The sequence below is a fragment of the Leucopleurus acutus genome (genome assembly GCF_964270905.1).
Source record: "Leucopleurus acutus genome assembly, chromosome: 1".
Lineage (NCBI taxonomy): Eukaryota > Metazoa > Chordata > Mammalia > Artiodactyla > Delphinidae > Leucopleurus > Leucopleurus acutus.
Window position 1 is genome coordinate 157,769,250 of NC_139142.1, and position 15,866 is coordinate 157,785,115.

The window sequence follows — 15,866 nt, forward strand, 5'->3', positions numbered from 1 at the left end:
AATCAAACATATATTAATATGAAAATTAGTAACATTTTTGACACATTCTTTAAAGTGTTTCAATAAGTATAAAACCATGTTTTGAAGAACATTTAAAATGTCATTTAAAATGTTTTGTTGAAAAACAGTAAATAGTTATGGTAAATAACTCAAACAGAAAAATATAAAGGAAAAGTTTTTTAAAAAGTTCTTGAATCCACCACTCAGAGAGAGCCAATTTTAATCATTTAGGGAACATCCTTTCAGGCATCTTATTTTAACATCTTACATACATGTACACTATTATACATTCATAGTGTATATCTTTATCTTGAAGTAATTTTTAACTACGTATCATGTACATGCAAAGAGTGACTCAAGCAAGTGAATCAATTTAATGAAGCCCATAACATCAGTTTGACTATTGAAGAAAACTAGGTAGAACACAGATTATGTAACTGACCAGTGTAATTAAATTTAATAGTAAAGAAAAAATTACTATGGATAAAGGACTTAGCAATATGTTTAAACAAAGAAACTGTAACATGATTTTTTCCCATGGATCTGACTTACCTTGAGCAATTATTATGTTCTACTTTTAAAAATCTTGAATTTATAATAAAGTAAGTAAAAGGTAGAAAGGTGTTCATATGTTATCTATTTTAGAAGCTGCAGTGAACTACATTACTTGATAGTATCTCTAAATTAATTAAGAAGTCTGTTACAGGTATTCTTAATAAAGCCAGCCAATTTTTAATTCAGGTTGACACCACTAAAGATACAGCGTAATTGCTATTGGTTCAGAGTCTAGAGATGATCTGATATCAGTCCTCAGCATATGTTCAAGCACAGCAAAACCTCATTAATTTAGACTTCTTCATTTGAATTTCATGACAATTTGAACAGGTACACTGTTCTTCATTACCTAAGAAAAAAGTTCCCAGTAGCGGAAAAAAAAAAAAATCCCAACAAGATCTCAGGACTACAATATAAATTATTGAATAGAACAAATAATTTTTAGAAATTTAGCAGCATTCATGTGTATACAAATGTAATGACTATCAATGAAAAAAGTATATTCAGCATAACATCTATTTAGATATACTCTTAGTGTATTGTGATTTTCTATCATCTATCTATCTATCTATCTATCTAATCAATCTACCAGTTTATCTTTCTACCTCATCTGTCTAACTTTTACCTGCCACATCTTCACTAATTTAGAATGGTATTCCTCCATGTTTTTCATATGAATGGTATTTAACTTATTGGGGAAAATATGTTATAGAAGTTGTTAGATAATCCATATATATGTGTGTGTGTGTGTGTGTGTGTGTGTATAGTATCTCATATTACATGTAACAATATGGAAAATCAATACAATATATTTAAATCATGGGTTAAAAAGTAATTACCTTGAAAAGTTTAGCTACCAAAATGTTTATAATTAGTGGTTCTCAACTAGGACTGATTTTGTCCCTCAGAGAATTTTTGACAAGGTCTATAGCCAGCCTCCCACGATGAAGAAATATTCACCACAAAATGTCAATAGTGCCAAGGTAATATTTTAATTTTAATAATGATTGAATCAGTTATTGATGTAATTGAATAAGCTCTCTGCCTAAGCTGTCAAATATGAAAATGACCAAAAATAGTTTTTGGCAATATTGAGGTCCACTGGAGGTCACCCACCAAATAACATGACCTGGTTTGGTTCCATGTCTGATTCCATGAATCAGAAATATTACATTTGGTCAGACTCCCACTATGATACTGTGTACAAGCAGAACCTGAAGCAGATTTGTTAGGTAGCACAACCTAGGTTCTTGAGAAAATAGCCTAAAGGAAGGATTCAAGTGTCAATACTTTAGTTGGGAGGTGTAAGCCCAGGTTGATGAAGATGAGGAAAAAGAAAACTTCAGGCAAGAGAAAATGGGAGGCAATTCAAGTGATGCATGGTGATGCTGACTGCTGTGGATGAGAACCCATAGTGAGATGCAGCAATCTACTCAGTAGGTCTGTCTGCTTTTCTTGAAATGCTGCAAGGTAAAATCTCAGTGAGTCCTTAAAAGGTGAGAAGGAGGGAAGTTTTCTCTTTGTCATTGGTCAAAGTTTACTCCATAACTGGTGGGGGGAGGTTTAACATCCAACACATTTCTGATTGGTATGATCTCTTTCCTTCCAAGGCTTTCAGGGATGTCCGACTCCATACACTGCATTCAGAGTCTGAAGGTGGTGGAAGGGTCCAGGTACCCCAGTGTGTGTCTGTTTGGTTGCTGTGTTGCTGAAGTCAAGGAATCAGAATGGAAGGAATCAGTGGTTAGTCCCATGCTGGAGGCAGCTCAGGATCTATGGGGAAGCATAAATATTTGTGGCTGATAAAGTAAGTATGGTGGTCATTTGAGCTATTTGCCAACTATTTCTAGTTATTTTCCTTCCAGGACAATGGTGTGATTACAGTTCTTGTCCATTGCATTGGTGGGATGGGGCCATGTGTCTCGTTGAGACCAGTGAGTTGTGAGAGGAAATTGTTTTTGCTATAGCATCCAATTACCAGTAAAATACCCTGCAGAGCTCACTCTGGGATGACAGCTACAACAGTCAAGATGGCGGCTGTTCCAGCAGCCAGTGTCCCTAAGTGACTACAGTAAAGAGTCTCTTCACCCCAACATCCTTATCTAAAAAAGACAAGCAGCATAAAAGGGAGGGAAAAAAAGCTTGTTATTCTTTAAACCATGGATATTTCGAGGTGATTTATTACTGTAAAACTAGCTAACCTATTCTGACTGGTTATATTTGCTGTGTAAGTCTCAAGAAGTTGAATAACAGTTAAATTAAGCTATATGACCACGATACAGGACCAAATAGGGCCTTAAGGCATAACAAATGCTTTCTATTTTACTGAAGTATATCTATTTCCCAGTTGCAAAACAAAACACAAGATAAGATGGAGCAAAACTATGTATTCCTGACATGGCAATTTCTCTATAAGAATATAGATTAGAAGTGTAAAAAGATTTCCCAACTAATTTTGCTTTTGAAATAGTGAACAAACTTTTAAGAGGCCTAATTTTTCTGTGTGCACGATGAGAGACAGTGTTCCAAAAATTGTTTTACCATCATGGGGGTCCAGGTATGTACTGGTTTTCTTAAGTTATGCTCATGCAAAGGGAAAGAGAATAATACTTATGTTGTACCTATTTTGCTCTAGAAATGGTTAGAGACTTTTCCATTTGTGATCTCAGTTATTCAGAAATCGGAGCATGATCTTCACTTTACAGATATGAATCATTAAGCTTAGAGAGGTTACAAAAATATTCTTATATCAGACATTTGTTAAGTCCTCAAATAAACAAGGGAGTTGCATTTTTTTTTCTTTTTTTTTCTTTTTTTTTGCGGTACGCAGACCTCTCACTGTTGTGGCCTCTCCCATTGCGGAGCACAGGCTCCGGACGTGCAGGCTCAGCGGCCATAGCTCACGGGCCCAGCCGCTCCGTGGCATGTGGGATCTTGCCGGACCGGGGCACGAACCCGTGTCCCCTGAATTGGCAGGCGGACTCTCAACCACTGCGCCACGAGGGAAGCCCAGGAGTTGCATTTTTAACCCTTAAGAAAAGGGGGTGGAGTGGGGTAGAACTAAGCTGCATACTCTACATCTCATTTAATCCTAAACCCAAATCAGTGAGATAAGAATTATTATTGCCATTTGACAATTAAGAAAATCAAGACTCTGGAATGTTTTAAATTTGCACAAAATCCCATTTCTGGTAAGTAGCACAGCTAGGATTGAACCCTGGGTCTCTCTGTTTCCAAAGTCTATAGCTATATGCTATACCCTTGCATTTGAAGTGTATTCCTTAGCCCACCACCAATGACATCATCTAAGAGCTTGTTAGAAATACAGAATCTCAAGCCCAGCCTCAGATCTACTGTTTTAGAATCTACATTTTCAAAAAGGTTCCTGGGTGCTTTGTGTGTATGTTGGAATTTGAGAACCACAATGCTACACCACATGGCCTTCCCACAAGCTCATGCAACCAATGATTCCTTGGTATTAGTTCAAAACCAACCGAAGTGTATATCCCAAAAAACAATTATTTCATCTTCTATTGCTATTTCTATCAGACTTGAGGAAGCTTGTCCATTTGTCACAGAGCTCGAATTACCTGGTCTAGGAAGTCTACTGCAACTTGAAGCAAAACTTAGAGTTGGGTTTCAGCGCTGGGCATGTTGAATTTGAAATCTCTCAGGCAATGAGGCAAAATTCAGTAGTGTCTTTACAGATCTGCCTCAAGCCATCTTCACTCATGCTTGGAGCCACCCCAAATCCTCATGTGTGTGATTCCAGACCTTTTCATTTGTGGCATAATGATTTAGTATATTCCTAATATTCCAGATATCACTAATGATAACTGTCAACAAGTGGTAAAGCAGTATAATAATTTAATACTGGTGGCTGTATCAGCCTTCATACAGACTTTTATAAAATACCTTTTATGTGCAGACACTGGGGCTACAAAATCTGTCAAGACACAGCCTTTGCTGTCAAGAAGTTCACAATGGTTTTAGAGATATTGCTTGATAAAATCAAATAAGTAGGCTTATAGGACAGAAAAGAAGGGTACTCAATTATGTACATTGATAATAAGGTCATCTCAGTGAGAATGTTCATGAAAATTATCATCTAATATGCATCTCATGCAAATGAATTATGGTACCATGTTTATATGGCTCTAATCAACAAAGGCTCTGGTGTTTGTAGACTTTCTCTCTATGGGAGCACAGTTAAAATAGTTGTATGTGCTCTACTTTCATACAATAGAACATCTTATCTTTGTGGGATTCCTCAGCCTAAGTTTCCATGGGAAAACTAGTAGAGAACCTAGACGTGCCTACCTGTGTTGGATGTGTTGAAAAGATTTATTTAGTGTGCCTCTCCTATTGTAGCATATATACTTACATAAAAAAAAAAACTACTGAGGTATTTTGGGAAAATTAAAAATTTTGTGCACTAAAAATATTCCAATTTCTCTGGATAAGCGAGGTTTTATATATATTGTTTTATAATTTCTGACACTGGTCTGATCCTCAAGCAAAGCTTCTATGGACCAGTTTTGTGACTGGGGTAAACTGGGAATATCTAAACACTTTACAAAGTTTATTTTAATACTGAAACTCTTGTAAGAAAGGTATATCTTGAGAGGAATAGAAAAAATAAATAGAAGCCTTGTAGCAATTGTAAACATGGTAATGATTTTGTTTTCATTCTCTATACTAAAGATGTCTTTAAATACTATTTCTGGGAAATTTTGGGTTCTTTCATAGTATGACATGAGCTGACAAAATTCTCATATGGAGGGAAAAACAATCTCCAAACAGACTCTTCCTATAAAACCAAATCATTTAAAGCTTTGAAAATAGTCCTTTTGTCTTCTTTAACTTCCAACAACAGCTTGGGGGATAGAAAAGAAGAGGTTATTTGGCAGAAATTCAAAGGTTGAAATACTTTCAGTTGACTTCATTTTTATTTCTGTTCAAAGTTTGACCATGTTCTCCTAAAACTGTACTGACCTTTGTGGGAGGGCCAGTGGTTGTAAAAACAAAAACAAAAACAAAAAACCAATAAAGGCTAATTTTAAAATTATCTCTATAATATATAGTCCTGAATAACATATACAGATAAAATGTTTTACCTTCATTTTAGTGCCATGGTTACATGAAACTAGAGATGACACAACCGAAAGAAAACACATTTGCTATTTCAGAAAGCATCCCAGTATACTACACATAGGAGCAAGAGCATATAGTCCTGGGACCATTACCTGCCCTACTCACTATCTCTGAACAGTGAGGTAGGTTAAGTAAGTGACCAAAATCCAAAGGTTCTTATCTGTTGAACAGAATGTTAACAACTCATTTGGTGTGACTGTCATACAAGGATTCATTAATTAGTGTTTGCAAAGCACATCAAGGATGAAAAGCTCTAAACATTAATGATAACCAATTTTTCATTCTCCAGCAATGCCTGCAGTAGAGAAATTTCTGCATGTAGAGAAATGCTAGAAATAAGTTTTCATACTGCACCAACACATCACTTGAAAGGTGACTCTTCAGTGGATTAAACAGAATACTAAATTGGGATCTGGGAGAAAAGGGGCTTTACAGTGGTATTAATTGTTATACATGGGGCATTTTAATGACTTACAAATGGAAGAGAGAAGCACACTATTGACATACATCCCTGGGCAAGTGAAGTTTCTTTGGTCAAATAATTTAAGAAACAAATTTTACGCTATTGACCCTAAAGACGTTAGATAATTACAGTCAGTTTCAACACATTAGATCACCAATATTGGCTTAATTTTTAAAAATTTGAAAATTTAAAAATATTGGCACTAGCTAGTTGTTAACAGACTATTTTTTCCCTTTGCAAAATAAGTGGTATTGTCTTTATTTTGTTTGACATAAATGTTCAGTTCAAGGGCAACAATTATAGATACTGGGTTCTATTTTTTTTTCATTCAAATACATTTTTAGCTTAAAAGTAGTGGTCTTACCTCCCAGGATCCATAAAAATACTTTATAGTGCTCTTAAGGTCTTTCAAGTATTTTTTTTCAGAATTAAACTATACATCCCTACTCAGGAGATCTACAGAAGGGTACAACACTGACAGTCATGATTTTATAATTCACCTAGCTTTATTTATTTTGTAACTCAAAGAGGATGTTTTTCTTTTCAACTAAACAAGTGTGGCAAAGTATAATTGGTTTTAGAAAAGAATGTTCCTGCTTCTATAGAACTAATTTTTAATTACATGGGGAATTCTATTTTGGAATTGATATACATACATCAGATACATATGAATAGGAACCAATGCATTTGGTAAGAAAACTATAAAAGTCCAAATTAACATTCATCACTTTGAGCATCCATCTTGTTGGAGCACCAGCAGACACTTACTGGAGAAAGGATAGAGCTCAGCATGGCCAGAGGTATCACTGTAACATCCCCTAGTGTTCCACAGAGATAACGAAGGAAAGATGACAAATAGCCTTTCAAAACTACCAGGAAAAGAAAAGAAAAGGACCCAATTTTTAAAGAAACATAAGTCCTGGGGGGGTCAGACCAGACATCAGCATGTACAACTCACCTGGACTTATCGCCCTAAACTTCAACTGATAGTGACTTTAGTTTTAAATCATCAGATTAATATCCAGTTTGACTGTTATTAAAAACCAACAAATGAACCTGTTAATGTGATAGAGATTCACAGAATTCACCTGCTTGCTACAGAAGAAAAAGAAAAGAAATTGGAGCAAAGGACGTTTATGTCAGAAATTCACTTACCAGCCTACAGCTTAGAAAACACCAAAGTAAAATTATATATATATATGTATGTATATATATATAAAATATACTTATATATACCTCATCACATCGAGTGACAAAATGGTAGCTGTCATAATGTGTCATTTAACATGTCCAGTACAAGCTGATTGTTGAGTGTCCCCTGGGAAAAGAAGACAGAAACATGACAAAGAACAAAGAATGTGGATCAATAATGCTTGGGGAAATAAGACAGAGAAGGTTATTTACTTGCATTGATCCGCTGCTGCCGTCGCGTAAACTTGGCCTGTTTTTCTTTTGTTAACCTTTAAGCCTGAGCATACTCAGAGGCAACCAGGGAGCCAACTAACAGGTGTAGATTAAGGATCGAAGAAGGTCACCGTACCTCTGTCACCACCAGGCACCCATGTAACAACATCCCTGAAGAAATTTAAACATCAATAGCCATAATAAGGGCAAATTTATCAAGCCCAGCCAGCTCTAGCTGGGAGCCTGCCTGCGTCCAGTTGGTTCGCCCTTGCTAAAGCTCAATTGATTTGGACATTCTTTTACTAGAGTTGATTATCAATTGTGACATAGCAAATTTGTTACCTTCCAAGTGCTGAGCGTATGGTGGCTAGTGGAGTCTCTGAAGTGAAAACACCTGGAGTTGTTACCCTTCACTAGTGAAAAGAGAGAAGCAGGGGGGCAGTCTTGCTCTTGGATGGGCCAAGGGATCTGCCCTTCCTTCGGATGCAGTCCAGGCTGTTCTTAGAGAAGGAGAAGGTCCTCGAAAGAGTTGAGAAGACTTGTTGAGAAGAGAGGGAGAGTGTCCAACTGAAAGCTGGATCACTAAGCTCTTATTCATGCTCTTCCCTCCACCTGGAAAGCCCTTAACCATCCATCCTCATTTACTAAAACCAGACTTACCACCATGGTATAGTTTAGAAGCCCTGTCTTTTGAAATCCACAATGTGAAAGCCATTCCTCTCTACGTCACTACCCTGGTGAATTATACTTATTTGTTTAATTTCTCTTCTCTTCCTTATTAGATAGTAAACTCCTTAAAGTCAGAAGTTTGGTTTATATATCTTTAGATCTCCCAGATCACCTATCGCAATACTGCAGTTTAATAAAACTTGCCGGCAAGTGAGGAAAGAAACGAATGAAGAAATGCAATAATTCAAATGTAGATAATTCCAAATTGAGTGATAAAATAATTAACATCAGGACCTTTCAGAGGCAAAACTGTGCACTTAACCAGTCCATGTTCTGTAGCTAGAATTTTTTTTTCCTGAGGCTATTTTCCCATACCCCATACCTCTCTTTCTTCCTCTCCCCAGCCTGCACCTATGGCCTTTTCTGGGTGAATAGGGCTCCCCAGACCGGCCCTGGTAGTCAAAATTAGCTATCAGTCATTTATATTTCAGTGTAACTTCAGTATTATGTCTCTCAAGGATATGTATATTTCTTAATATTTCACTAAGAATTTCTGTTCTATATTCATGAAGGATATTGGTTTGTATTTTTATTTTTTGTACTGCTTTGGTTCTGAGAGCAGGGTAACATTGACTTCATTCAGCTACCAGTCTTTGTAAATACAGCTTTCAATAGTAAAATAACTGATCATCCTTGTTCAAAGCCTATCTGTAGTTTATTTAGGTTTACAGAGAAATTTTACTTATAACATTCTGTGTCTTAGTCTGTTTCAGCTGCTATAACAAAATTGCCATAGACTGTGCATCTTATAAACAATAGAAATTTATTTCTCACAGTTCTGAAGGTTGGGAAGTCCAAGATCAAGGAACCAGCAGATTCAATATTTGATGAGAAGTTCTTAGTTCATAGATTGCTGTCTTTTGTTATATCCTTACATGGCGAAAAAGAGCTCTGTGATCTCTTTTGTAAGGGCACTAATTCTATTCATGAGGGATTCACCCTCATGATCTAATCACCTCCCAAAGGCTCCACCTGTGAATACCATCACATTGGAGGTTAAGATTTCAAAATATGAAATTTAAGGGGACTCAACTTTCAGTCTAGAGCACCCTGCTAGTAGTCACAGAAGCCATGGGGTATATGCAGGGCAGGTATTATTACCTCCACTCCATATTTTCCACTCAGGGAAACTGAGGCTCACAGTGGTTAATGATTAGCCCAAGGTCACCCAGCTAGAACTTGGTTGGCTGGGGCTGGAACATATCCTCTGACTCCAAACCCTGTGCTCTTGGATATCCTCCATTTTTAATCCATATCCTCTTAGTGCTATTTCAGGCAAAATAGAAATTATACAAGAAAAAGTAAAACTTATTCTGCAAAAGAATGTAAATGGAAGAAGCTGGGGAACACACACACATTAAAGAAAGTACAATTGCTCGATGTTCCAGAACAGCACTTCTCACCTGCTTTCCCCACAAGACCCATAAGGCAGACAGGACCCAGTTCAGGAAACCCACTCAGACCCTTCCATCCTACAGTATTCATAAAGGATAAGTAATTTAGCAATGTGTAGCCATCCCAGCTTTACAACTTATTGTCAACTGTTTCTTACCAAGGGCTATGGGGGATCCTGGGGCCCATCCCTGTGAAGTGACAGTGATCTGTGGCGGGATGATCTGCACAGCCACAGAGCACAGGACTTGCAGGCACAAGGGCAGCTCGCAGCCCCTTCCTTTTCGGAGAGGATCTGTGACAACCAGTCCTCATTAAGACCCACAGTAGCCTCACTCCGTGATGTCTAGAATGCAGCTGTCTCTCCAGCACTGTGTCTTTTCCTGGAACACATTGCTTTTTTCAGTCCACGCTTTCCACATCAGGAAAACAAAATAAATTAAGAACCCCAAACACCTTTCTAATGAGCACTAATTGGTGCCTCTGCTGATGAGATCTACAGAAAAGCCAAGCCTGGAAGGGGCCTTCTGGAGCAGACTCCATTTTCCTGCTGCCTCTGGTCCCCAAGGCAGCAGTAAGTGCTGGTACCTGGGGACAGCTTGCCTTCCAGTTCCCTGTGCATGCTACCTCCTGCAGACAAAGCCTGCAGTGTTGTCTGCTGTCATAACAGGGTTTCCAGAAGTGATCCCACACCTAAAAAATGGCAAAGAGCAAAAGGGAACTCTTCCTTATTTTTTATTTTTTTTGTGGCACACGGGCCTCTCACTGTTGTGGCCTTTCCCGTTGCGGACGGAGCACAGGCTCCAGATGCTTAGGCTCAGTGGCCATGGCTCATGGGCCTAGCCGCTCTGCAGCATGTGGGATCTTCCTGGACCGGGGCACGAACCCGTGTCCCCTGCATCATCGGCAGGCGGACTCTCAACCACTGCACCACCAGGGAAGCCCAACATTTAAAAAAACATCCCGGCCACTCTTTGGAAGTTGGAGGTTGGCAAAAGGCAGAACAGGGGATCAGAATAGGAAGCTATGGAAATAATCAAGCAAGGAGATGAGGAGAATTAAATGTGCACGATGTACATACACAACACACACACATATTCATACCTCCACTATGTGGATACAGGTTAAAATATAATATCTTTAAAGAGGGAACAGACAATATCACATACCTTGAGTAAGAAAAGGATATATACATTTCAAGATTTTTAATTATATATAACTGTATAATATATTGATATATATAACTATATATCAATATTATACATATAAAGATCTTGAAAAGGAAAATATGATGGTCAAAATAAAGAAATTAAAGCTAATCGATGAGAAGTTTAATGGATGGGACAAAAGACTGGATGTCACTGAAGAACAGTTTTTGATGGGTAGAGAAACAAAGGAATCCTTCCAGAACAGAACTCAAAGGATGCGAGAGAAATGAAAAATAAATGAAGCAACATGGGAGATTCTGATGACACTCTTCTTTCCTCCCCTTCCGGGAGGAATCAGTCTAACCCTCCTGGGTTATATTATTTAAGTATGCAGCAAGCTCGTGTAGTTGCTCTCATCCCAAGCCAGCACATTTTGGCCAACAATGAGCTTCTTATTTTGTCATTTCATAGTACCATCCCGGCAGAGTTGCTAATAAATAGGAGCATGACACAAGAATGTGGAACCAAAGGATTAAATATCTACATTGGATTTGACTAAAGTCAAGAGGAGAAAAGACTGCAGGAGGTACAGATACACACCTAGAAATTCTCCTCTCAGGTTCGATTTAACTCTTTCATGCCTGACTCAAATTCTTTCCTCATGACTTTTATTTTTTGCCTGTGGAACACACCTATTCCAAACTACTTCCAAAAATGTTTCCCTAAGTGCAGCCAGAGAGACATCAAATGGCTCCACCTTAATTATTACTTTCTGTACATAAGCTATTTTCTAATTATACTATCATTAACATGTGACGTGATTTCCAAAAAGTCAATGATGGGTCAGGTACAGACAATTCAGGCTTTATTGAAACCTTAACCTCATTTGATCAAACCCCACTGTTTGTAAGTAGTAGAGCCAGGGTTCAAATCCAGGTAGTCTGTCTCCCAAGTTCTCTTTCTTAAACACTGAGCCATACCATGGGCTGGAGCAGGGTTTCTCAACCTTAACACTATTGATATTTGGGGGCAGATAATTGTTGTAGAGGGCCTTACTGTGCTTATAGGATGTTAGCAGAGTTACTGCCCTCTACCCACTAGTTTCCCATAGCAGCCCTCTCCAGATCTTTTGCTACATGTGTCCAGGGTGGGGGGTGGCTACATTGCCCCTGGTGAGAACCCCTAGGCTGGGTTTCTAGGAGGAGGCTTAAAGCAAGCATTATACTTTGGTGGAATATGAAAAACATCCCTGTTCACAGCTATGCATTCTGACTTCTATGAGTCACCATTGCTCTATGAGCTCTAGCCAATGCAATAAAAGAAGAAAAATACATGTAATACATATAAGCCTACTACTATTTGTATCTGTAAATTTGTTGACAAAGAAAAAGTCCCTTTCTGATGTTTTTGTTTTTTCTTGATAAAGTTCTAAGAGAAGCCATCTACTGAAATAATGGAGGAGAGTAAGACAAGAATGAGAGGTTTGAAGAGAGAGAAGAATATGAGATGGGAGAATAAACCCCAAACAAGACAAAATGGTAGGATGATGGGTCATACTAGCCCTGCTTGAGGTTGCAGATCCTGAAGACCTCATATTTTTATTTCCTAAAACTCTCAGCAGAGATTTCTGCCAGCTTCTTATCAATGGCCTTACCAATATCCTCCAAAGGGCTCCTAATCCATCTCCTATGCATGAACTTTTATCCCAGTTACCTAAAAATTACTAGCTGCTATCTTTCCCCAGATTGCAATAGAAATTAATTCATAAATATTATAACACTTTATAAAACCCAATGTTGTTAAGAATACATAAATTAATAAAGTATTTTGGAAAAGTTAGCAAAATATATCAAAGGGCAAAATGTTCCTACCATTGACTCAATAATCCAGTTTCTAGGAGTTTCCCTCAAGTAATAATTGCATAAGCATAAAAAGACATTCCCAGCAGCATTGCTATAATATTAGAAAATTGGAAACAACCTAAATGTCCTCCCTAGGGGACTGTTTAAGTAAATATTTGTGCACATATGCAATAGTCTCTGATGCCACATTTAAAAAATAATATTCATGATATATTACTGAATGAAAAATATAGGTTATGAGCAAGTGTGTGTAGCATGAGTTCATTCATAAAATATAATATACATGAATAGACAGATTTCTGTAAGACAGTTTTTCAAAACTTTAGCTATGATCTCTAGGTAGTGGTATTTGAATAATATTTATGTTCTTCATATTTTGGGGATCATTTTACTTTTCTGCATTGAGTGTATGTGTGTGTGTGTGTGTGTGTGTATATATATATATATTCATATGTGTATATATATACATATATATGTATATATATATACATATATATATATGAAACAACAAAGTAGTTTCCAAAAGACTGAAAATGATCACATGACTGGCTTGACAGTCAGTGCTGAAGGTACACTGCTTTGATAAACTGGGTAGCAAAAACTTTGATGTCAGGCCCCACCTCTCTGAGATGGCTAAGTCCGCTTCATACAGGAGAGGGCTGACTATGGGGTTCTTGCGTGATAGCTGAATCAATGCTCTCTGCAGGTATATTTAACAAGAAATACTACCATTCTGTTGAAAAATACTATGGCTACATTAGCAAAACAAATAATAATATTCAGCTCTGCAGCCAAATTCAGGACTTGACTGTGTACATTTTTCCAGAGTATGGCCTCAGTGTGACTGGGAACGGACAGGGCTGCCTCCCCCAGAGGCCTGGTACATTCTGACCTACTCACCAGCCTTGGCCAGTTGGCTGCTTGGCACCTTTCCCAGCAATCATTGCTCTCCAAGCACAACATCTATCACTGCTGCAGTCAGAAAGATGGCACTTACCTGATGGGTGGGCAGAAGCATCTTCTCTTACCATATGCTGGAAATTGTCAGGGGCTGTTCATGCCAAGACTGGCTACTTTGAGTGCCAGGAAACAGGCCTTTCCCAAAGCTTGCCAAAAAAATACAAATAAAAATTTTAAAAGAACCAATTTTCACATATCACATTTTGTGTTGAGGAGTTGTGTAAACAAGCTATGCAGAACAGCGAATTATGGACATTTTTCTGGCGTAGACACGCTGAACACAAAAAAGAAGAGCAGTTCTCATTTGTGAAATGAAAAGGGATTTAAAAAATCCCAGACCTACATAAATATTAGGTTAGACCTAACCCCATGAAGAGCTGGAAGGGGGGCTCACCTATCCAGTGTAACTTAATGAACACTGAAAGGCCCATCTGCGGTGAAAGCGGAATTCTCATCATTGGAGTCCTTTCTGGGGGGTTAAGGCATTATCTGACCTGATGAAACGTCCTCTGGACTCCCTATCTGTTCCTTTGGGGCACAGAACAACATTAAGCCTTTGTCTCCAATTATCATATTGGTGTAGGTTAGCTGATTAGATGTAGCAGATAGGTATGTTTTGATGAAATCACACACGATTGGGAAATATTTGGGGCCGTGGGTGTCACTGGAGAAAGAAAGCCACAGTTTGCTGCTGAGCAGAGACTTGTGTGTATTTAAGGAGGAAGACAGGGATACAGGCCTGCAATTCTGAGGGGACATCTCCAAAGAGGGATGCGGGAGGTAGGAAGGAGTCAGTGTCCTGTGGGAAATGATGCAGGATCATAACCTGGGGTACGGTTTGGGAGCTCAGGCTGGCAGGAACCCCTGAGCTATGCTTGGGGCCATTGTCAGAGAAGAGAAGAAGAACCCAGCTGGGAGGTGCTGTAGAGTGATTGGAAGAGATGGGATGAGCCTTAAATGAAAGGAACAAAGATGGGGAAATGCAAGAGGCTGATGCCTGAGCAGAAAGGTCACTGGCCTAAGAGATCAGAGGAAGATGCTAAGGATGGACTGGACGCTCAAGGAACTATCAGGGTACAAGTCAGGGAGCACCTTCTGGTGCTCTTGAGCAGGTGCTCTCAGGACAGGCAGAGCCGCTTTCACACGCCTGTCAGCTCCGCAGGCTGCAGTGCAACAGCCAAGTCCCATCTCCCCTTAGAGCAGCCTCATCAGATCTTCTACAGCAGCCTGAGCTTTCTGCTCTGGAGCTGTCTGTTTGCTTTGAGTTTCCACCTGACCTTGTTCACCCTTGCCAGCTTTTCATAGGAGAGTGTGTAACTGTGTGGGAGGGTGTGTTTGTGTGTGTGTATCTTGAAATACAGTGCTAATTGCAAGTTTATGCTCTCAAGCCATCCTTTGATTCACTCGTCCATGCCTGCTCTGGTTACTTAGCCATTGTCATAGGAAGGCCAACCCAGAACTAGAGTCAAAGGCAACGAACTCTACAACCTTTAGCCCTAACCTTTTGTGGTAAATGAGACCCACATTCCAAAGCTTTCTCTCTTATTCTGTAAAGTTTAGAGTTTAATAATTCTATTACCCTATTTTGAAATACGTTTTCAATTCAGAAGCATTTAAGGGGAGAAAAATCAACAGAAAAGCCATATGCTTAGTAGCCCTGGGTCAGACTTCTTGAGTTCCTATCCTGGCAACTTCCTTACTGGGTGTGTCTGTGTCCTTCAGTTTCCTCATTCATACAACATAGGAAATAATAAAACACAGCTCATAGGTCAAGTGCTTGGAAGCATCTATAATTTGAGTACACATTTTTTTGGTCTAATTATGTAACAAAAGTCATTTAAACAGAGTTTAAAGACAAAGACTGATTAACAAAACATTAGTATCCATTAGTTCCTAAAATCAATAAGAAGAGAAAATGAGTAAAGGATATAAACAGACAGTTCTCCATAGAAAATGTATATATAGTAAAAAAAAAAATCTATGGAATAGCACTAAACATTAAAAAAGAAAAGAAACATAATGAAAACATTTTTTTCCTATGACATTGGTAAAAAGTTTGATAATACCAAGGTTGTCCAGTGGACTGGGAAACAGGCTGTCCTCAACAGCGTTGGTGGGAATAAAAGTTGTTTTGACTTTTCATCCACTCTCACTTTCCAAGAGGACCCCATGCCCTGGGGCTGCTTAATCCTTCGGAGC